Source organism: Micropterus dolomieu, linkage group LG01 (genome assembly GCF_021292245.1).
Source record: "Micropterus dolomieu isolate WLL.071019.BEF.003 ecotype Adirondacks linkage group LG01, ASM2129224v1, whole genome shotgun sequence".
Classification (NCBI taxonomy): Eukaryota; Metazoa; Chordata; class Actinopteri; order Centrarchiformes; family Centrarchidae; genus Micropterus; species Micropterus dolomieu.
In genome coordinates, this window is record NC_060150.1 from 25,768,440 (window position 1) to 25,777,072 (window position 8,633).

The 8,633-nt window shown below is 40.4% G+C and overlaps 1 protein-coding gene across 1 annotated transcript in view; it reads left to right on the forward strand.

Annotated features, from left to right (window-relative positions):
* The first annotated feature begins 244 nt into the window (after positions 1-244).
* The window catches only part of znf438 (zinc finger protein 438), a 61,516-nt gene continuing 53,127 nt past the window's right edge, over positions 245-8,633 (forward strand). The window contains exon 1 of the mRNA XM_046062423.1: positions 245-358. The gene's annotated coding sequence lies outside the window, so the exon portion shown is untranslated. The remainder of the gene's footprint in view (positions 359-8,633) is intronic.

An 8,633-nucleotide genomic window follows, 5' to 3' on the forward strand; every position in this document is an offset into this window, starting at 1 on the left:
GCAAAGTAGGTCCCAGGAATTTTACGAGCCGTACCATTTGTGCCTACACGGGGGTTTACAGGGAATGAGAGACTGCAGGATGTTGCTTCCTCGCCCCTTTGAAACATGTATTTTTCACTTAAACACAAACGTATCTTACATCTGACTCTGTTCAATCCTTCTGGTCCGCCAGAAGGCGAGAATTGTGATTGTTTAATAACTCGGTCATATTTGTCCCACCCGCCGGATCAAGGCGACGGTTTGGCTCAAAATGGCTGGAGAGAAACAGTTATGAGGATTGACGGTTTTATCAGGTATTTACGGAAAATGAGCCTGTCTGTAGTTTGAAGCCGCGTGCTCTACATACCTGGGGATACAGGTGAGGCATATTAAAGTTAATCCAACATTTTCATCCGTCCCGCCGCTTTTAGTCAGAGAAAATGACGCCAAACAGCGCTTGTTTGCAATGTTATCACGGCAGCCTTCACATGCAGCAGGAAGGATCTCTGACTTTGCTCTGTATTTACAGCATGAAGAACAGCTTCAAACTCGAACAACAGTCTCCACAAGATGTAGTTTTTGCGTGAAAGTGCACATGCAACAAACGGCGGACAGATAAACGTATCGAGGATGTCACAGAGAGTGTGTGTTGCTAATGCAGAGCAGGCCTGTGGCTAACCCTGCAGCTGTGCATCGCAGGCATACGTCATCAGGCTAGGATTCCCCGCAGTGAGATGTGCACAGTCATTAACAGCACCTGAGAGTTGTGTAACACACATTGAACTGAATATTATTGTTCTGTAAGCAACCTTACTTCTGTCCTTAACTCGGCTCCTGAATGTCAGCAGGGCTGCTTGTGCACCTGTGTATGTTGTGTAGACGCGAGGCTCAGAGGAGGGAGTCCGTCCGGGTTGGGTGGATTTTGGGTTGTGTTCTTTTAGTATGTCTGTGTAGAATAGGGATGCAACGATTACAGGTTTTGTTGGTACGATTATTGTCAGAGAAATAATCACGGTTTCACGATTATTATGCATTAATTAATTTCACAACACTAGTAATGACTTAAGTTGATTTTTAATATTTAATTACATTCACAATTATATTTATATAATACGTAAGTATTATTAATATAAGAGGAATATTAAATTATATCCCCCAGGGGAAGTTGTTATAAAGGAGGGGAATAAACCTAACTGTCATCAACTCTCATCCATACATATGTCAAAGTGAAAATGATAGCAAGAAATTGAGTGCAGTGTTAACTGAATTGCAGTTAATTGGTAGCCTCTAGTCCTGGAAGTCTATAAGCTCCTGTTATGTACCTGATGATACACGGGGCAACTTTTTGAGCAATGTTGCTGGTGGCAAGTCCGACTATGTTTTGAACGGATAGTGCGGGGAGGGTGGCGGAGTGGCAGGGGGAGGGGATTACAGCTTTACTCATTACCATTGACAGTAACATTGCCCAGCACCATTGCTCTAAAAGTTGCTCCGTGTATCATCAGCTTTAGTGTTTTACACCTGGCAACATTTTCTCAACACAGGAGAAGACAACAGGATGTAACGTTAAATGTTCAGTGACTGAAGGTCTTGAGAGGTTCCGTCTTCCACAAAGGCCCTTTCAGAAAAGAAGCGATTTGAACTGCATGGAAGTTCAACTGCTTTGACCGCGACATGCGCGCGAGCTCGCCGTGCGGTGCACGTTGCTCGACGCAGCAACAAACCACCCTGGCGCGGCGCAAGTCATTGAAAATAATGGGCCTCGTAGCGCTGCGCGGCTGTCGTTGCGGTGGGTCTGAAAGGTTACACCTGCTTTGTTTGTTTACGTTCATATTTAAATCCCTACTAACTAGCTACGTTATTTAATATAATATATTAGGCCTACCTTTACTTGCACCAGCAAAGCTGGGTGGTGATCCCGCAGGTGCTGCATCAAGTTTAATGTAGTTATTCGCTCCTTTAGCAGGAACATTTTAAGGGCAAGTTTTTGAACAGGTGATCCGTCATCTTGAGTAATCCCCTGGTCAGAGTTTACCCAAAATGCTCCCGCACTGCCGACTTCAGCCGTTTCTTTGGTGGAAATAAAGCTTCACAGTTTGGTCCCTCTGCCATAGTTTAACCAGTGTGCAGTAGCCTCTGATAAGCATGACACTTAAGCTGGTGCACCGCTCCTGTAACTTTATTTTCGTTTTGTGCAAGTTGCCACAGTTTCGTTCTGTGCAACAGAAACACTTGGTGTAGCGGAGCCTTTACGATTAATTAACCGTGACATTATAAAGCGCGGTTAATAGTGAAATCCGGTAATCGCTGCATCCCTAGTGTAGAACGAACAGGGTTTTGGGGAAGATACTGTGAGATGATAGAAATCTGTCAACTGTGAGCCATGTTGCCAGTAGGTGTTTACACTGTGGTGCATTTAATAGTTCTGGCTGTCAGGCCTTTGCAACACATGTTGCCAACTATTCAGCAGTACTTGATTATTTACAGTTGTTTGCATCAATGTGAGGAAGTATTTAATTAACTGGAATTGTGTAAAACTAACGTTCCCATTTGGCCATGTCATTTATATATGGATTATATATTGACATTTAAGAATATTTACTGTATTATAAAATATACTGTGATGTAAGATTTTATTTTCACCCACTACTAAAAGGCCCTGACCACTTTAATAACTGCACTCGGAGTTCTCTGTTCTCTGACCCTGTCACGATCAAAGTGGTGTTCTATAATATGAAGCACAATGTTTTTTGGTACGTCACAAAATATGTGCTGCATGTAGATGTGCAACATACACTTCACCTGTTGTAGGGCACTTGGGATTTATGCTTTTGGCACAGATAACTGTATCATTAGTGATGCACCAGGCTGATGTAGTGATACCGACCCTATTAAGATGACATGGTATCTGCTAAACCTGACCTTACTGATTTCCTATACTGTTACTGTACTGTTTCTTAGTCACTGTCCGTATAAAACTGTAATGTTGCAGTTTTACATTTCTGTACAGTGAGATATACAGATTGTAAACTAAGCACTGGTATCAGATCAGTACTTGGTGTCGGCTACCTGTCTAAATCAAGTTTAGGTATCAAGCTGTTTCGGGAGAGAGAAGTAAATTTAGTGCATTCCACTGACTTTACTTTGGCTGGAATCAGGCCATACTTTGTGATGCATGTAGAGAAATTCTTTGTTTCTTTGTTTCCAGATATCTTGGTGCACTTCTCCATGGGTAGGTGAAAAGTCAGTCAGCTTCAGAACAGCTCTCCTAGAGCTGGCAAGGAGTTTTTGCGTTGCTCATTGCAATGTCGCTGAAATGTTGATTTTGTAGCTGAATGACCCTGTTGCTCCACATGAGCTAATCCAGAACGGCTGACAAAAAATACTTATAAGACGCTTTGAAGATGTCAAAATATGAATGAATGAATGTGATCATTTGTGGTGAAATTAGATGGATTCTGGTGAGGGAGAAAATTCCCCCCCTTATAATAAGTGGAATTCTCTCACTGTGGTATACAGTAGTATGTTGCAGAGAGTGTTCTTAGTTTTCCTTTCCATATAATTCTATACAGATAGTGAAATGTATTATTGCACTGTTTGAAGCAGCTCGATGCAGTAGAGATCAGCAAACCCCACACATCTTAGTTCTTTGTGCTGGGATAGCAGGGCCCGATGATATCCAGAATCCGAGTTTGTCTTTTAAATTTTTCTGAATTGTCTTTTACAATTTAAGCAGATTTTGTCATCAGAAAGAGTGTGAAATCATGTGGTGGATAAAATTTCAACAGTTCGGTAGGAAAATAATACTAATGTAATCAGTATCAGTGAATATATGCATATAGAAATATTCAAATATATCTGCAATTATTTATGGAGACAATTCACAATAAAAGCATTACATGTAGCCTACTGTGAATTGTCCCCTATTAAATAGGTTATTACCAAATGCTGCTCCAGCACACAGTAATAAGTGGGTCTGACGGAGGCTGCTCTCACATTCGAGCAACATTGCTCCTTGTTTACAAAGCTTGACTGGATGTAGTTTTTTTTTCATTTTTTGTGCATGTGCAGGAGGTGCTGAGCCCATAAAACACCGGTTACAGAAAGTGGACAGAAACAGTGCGTGTAAATGATGCTGTCTGTTTGTTTGGCTTATATGCTGTGGGGGGAAAAAACATTTGTAATCCTAGGGAAACCCCAGATTTTCATAAATCGCATCCACATTTACAGCTGATTTCATTTTTATTATCTAATATCTAACGACTTGTGTTTTCTGTTTTTATCTGATATGCTAGCTCTTTTTATTGTCTTAATTTAATTTTAATTAATGCATGTTATGTCATATTTTATTGTCTTTTATTAACTGCTATGATTTTAATGTTTTTATCTTTCTACTCTGTTTTGATAAGTGCTCTACAAATAAAGTTTATTATTATCATTGATGTGATTATTGACATCAATGATGTGATTATCAATGATAATAATAAACTTTAAATCATAACGCTCTAGGATAGTTCAAAATAGTGTGTTCTTTTCAGCAACGCCTTCACTTTTACAGTTAACACTAGGCTAATTCAGAACTGGGAGGTTCCCAGTACAAACAACATTTACATTTATTTTAGCAATTCAGGCTTCAGTGTTTTGCTCAAGGGTCCTTGTGTAGATCTGACAGAATTGGATTTTGTATGTGTCAAACTGACAGTCACAGATAGGTTAAACAAAGGTCTGACTCCTCTGAAGGCAACATTATTAGGGCCTGTGGAGAGAAAAATGCTTTCCCTGCTGCACCTTTTTCTTTACAGAAAGATTGCTCAGCAATATTTTGTGCTGATGACGGAAAGCAGGTCACACCACACAAATCGGCAAACCCTTTTTTTGCATTTAGTTCTTTCAAACTCATAACAGAAACTCCCACAACACAGCCAACACATTCTCCATACTGGCTCTTTATTATCATAGTTAACAAATATCAATTACTTTCCTACCACCACACTCTCCAGCTTGATTGTGGTTGTTGTCAAAAGTTGTTGTCGCTGTATTTCACAGCATGGCAGAGTTTTTATATCTGGTGACATTCCCACGCTGGCACACTGATAGTGATGTGTTTTATGCCATCCAGCAATGATTTGTTTTGCAGGAGCTGAAGGATGGGCAACTGTTGTGACAGTAGAAACTCAGAATGACACAGTCTGTAAGCACGTGTTAACAGTGTTGTGCAATTACTCTCACTGTCAGAAGAGGCAGACAAAAGGTTCGCACTGCAGGTGTAAGCACAAATGGTTCTGATGGTCATGCTTACAATAACAGAGCTACTTGATAACCAGGATCATGATTCTGGTTATCCAGGACATCCAGTGTTGGGCTCAGTGAAGCAGGTAACCTCAAGAGAGCCAGACAGAAGTTAAAATTGTTTTTGTGATGCAGGCCTTTGGTGAGGGCCATGGGTACCGTTAAAAACACTGAGGTCATATCAAGAGCTGCAACAGTAGTAAAAAAATCTATTAGCACAGCTGTACGCTAACTTTTCAGAGTTCATGTGCTCTTATTTTGTTTTTACAGACAAATCTGTGTGATTATTTTACTGTGTTTAGTCATTCATTAAGAGCGTGGTGTTTCAATTTTAGAGCACAACTTTCTGATTTCACATCTAGATTTCATAATGCTTTCCCTCAAAACCCTGAGTACCCTCGCACTCAAACAACCCCTGCTTGCACTTTGATTTGCTGTGCTTCTGCTCAGACTGTGTGCTTGCACTCAGATGTATTGCCTCCAGCTTCAGCCCTTCTCGTCGCGCTCAGGCTGCTTCTGCACGCTTGTGAAACGTTTGCTCTCAGATTTCTGCTCTGCTCTCGGATTTTTTTGTGTAATAGCCTTCTTTTATACAATCTGTAACCCTGTCAAAATCCAACCAATAGAATGCCAGGTGTAATCTTGACCAATGAAATGAGTCCTTGCAGGCATGTTTGCTTTACTTCTTCTTATAGCGTCCCATATGGGTGGTTACTCTTGAAATGGGTTTATCCACTCCAGCTCTCCACGGCTTTGTTATATACTTCCCTTGCTTTCTATACAACCTTTGGAATAAAATAACATTTATTATATAAACCAGTGCCCTACTTTTTACTATTATACCTTCATACTGTATAATAGTAGCCATATAAGGCACTTTTTGACCAAAAGTACCAGGGACTTTTAAGTCCCCAGGTCTAGTTTCAAGGAACTAAAGCTATGTTTCGACCAAAGGAACTATACCCCAGAACTAGGAACCTTCGGAGGAACTCACTGTTTTTCCACAGGAGGGACCAGGGTCTAAATGTAGTTCTGGGGTCTTCATTTTCCCCCCTAAAAAGTCCCTGCTTGGGGGGGTAGTAGTTTTACAAAAGTACCGGGTACTTTGGGAGGGGGGCTTGCCTTGCAGTGAAATTCTGAATGGGCAAGTAGAGGCTACTGGCTTTAACTGGAGAATGTTGGCTGTTTTTCTACGACTGCTCCTATCTTTTCCACCGTTGTTTGCAAACCAATAAATCACAATCAACAGTCAAGCCACACAAGTCTCGCCGATGTCCGCCTGAGATCGTATGTTGGCATTAAATATTGGAAATAGCAGCCAGCGTGCAGCGGTGTGTTTACGCTAAATACTGGGTCTAAGTTGTTGTTGTTGTGTTAAGTTTTCATCAGTCAGGAGGTTTTTACACAGAGCCGAAGTCGGTCTCTTCCTCTCCAAAACAAGCGGAACAGCTGATTACAGCAGGTAATTAAGCTCGTTAAACCTCACATTCCTACGACACAGACATGAGTCCTGCAGCTGATCTGCTGCTCTTGTCGCTGGAAATGTTTTAATAACCTTCCAAACTGTCGCAATTTTATTTTTGTGTTGCTTTATCTGTGCTGGAGTTATTTTAAGAACTTTATGGCTTTATCCAGTTTGTTATTAAATGTGTAACGGACTTTATCGCGTGTCCCTTCATTATATTCCCACGCAAAAAAGCTGCTTTAATGGTCAAGCAAGGATATAGTTTTTCATTATATTCCAGTCAAATCTGATGTTCATTTATAAATGTTGTTCATGGATAGCGGTTACAAATAATGATGCCTGTGCGTCGCTGTGTACAACCAGGCTTACAGCCTACGTCAGCTGGTTAATTTGCCTAACCTTACAGATCTTTTGACCACGGTGGAAACGCATACAACAGTGGGCTGAAGGGACCTTATATAGTACACCGGCCTCTCATCGGGGTGCTGGAGGAGAAAACAACATTACCTTTGTGACACAATCATCACCAGGTCAAGGACCTCAAGTAGCCTAAGTTGTTTTTATTTTTTATTGTAATGCCTCAGTTTGAGGAGAAGTAGATCAAATCTTAGTGTGAGGGGCTGTTTGAGTCAGGGCTATTTTCAATTACTTGAATTTCAATATTTTTTGGCTTCTAACCATTAAGAAAACAAGATAATCCGTTTCACAATGATGCTCTTGTCTTGTTATAAATCCAGCACACCCCTTACCTTTACAGCGGTGGCTCCCACCCCTCCCTGAAAGCCCACTCTCAGCCAGGCTGTGGCATGTTTATTTAGCTTGAGTCAAGATGGCTGGGGTTACTTACAACTGCTAACTAGAGAAGGGTCCAGCTGCAGCCTGCAGACAAACGTGATGGAAGTTGAACTTCCATATATGGTTTGTACCAGAAGCCACCGCGCACAAAACGTGATGGCGTTTATCTCGACCGCTCATACTGCTGCTGTTGTATATTTTATTTCTTCCAAAGTGATTTTAAGTTTCACAAACCAAGAATATTCTGTACATCACGAGCCAGATGTGTCTTGATTTAGGTTAAAACTTTACAACATTACTGAGAATTTAATGATAGACAGCGGTACGAACGTTAAGAGTATCGTTGAGCTGTTGCTGGACACGTCTGCCGTGTTGGCTGCAGTGGTCTGTGTGACTGGACCTGGGGGAGCTAACCGGAGCTAGCTGGTTAACTATTCCTGACAGCCCCCCGAAGTATATTACTCTTACCCTAACCATCACAGGGTGTGTGCCTAGAGTTATTGATTATGTGCATGTTAACCTCCATTGTGTTGCTGTGCAGCCTTCGGTAACGTTACTGCAGCTATATAACACCCGTCTGCACCACAGTCTGCACTTGCAGAGCTTCTGAACTCCAAAAACATTTGAATACATTTTCGCCGCCAGATATTCGAAATCTACACAGTTGATTTCTCGCCTAAAAACTTCTCTGAGGTGTATTTAAAGAATAAAACAATTTGCATTAGGATCTATACTGTATGTGAGCCTGTTGTGTCTTTGGGGGGGGTGAGCACATCGGCTTTATTGCTTGAACATGGAGAGAGAATTGTACAGATTTTCAAATTATTATTTTGATCGTTTTGATATTTTAGTAATTGTTTTGTTTTTACATTTGATACTGATTTTTTTTTATTTTTTAAATTGTATTACTTTTTAATCAATTATTTTTTACATTTTTAATATTTTTTATATATATATATATACACACACGTTACTGTTTTATTTATTTATTTTTTTACACACACATGCTTACGGTTTTATTTATTTATTTTATTTAAATTTTTTTATTTCTTAATAATTTTTTTTTACACAAACACGCATACGCTTTGATTACTTTATGCTTTAA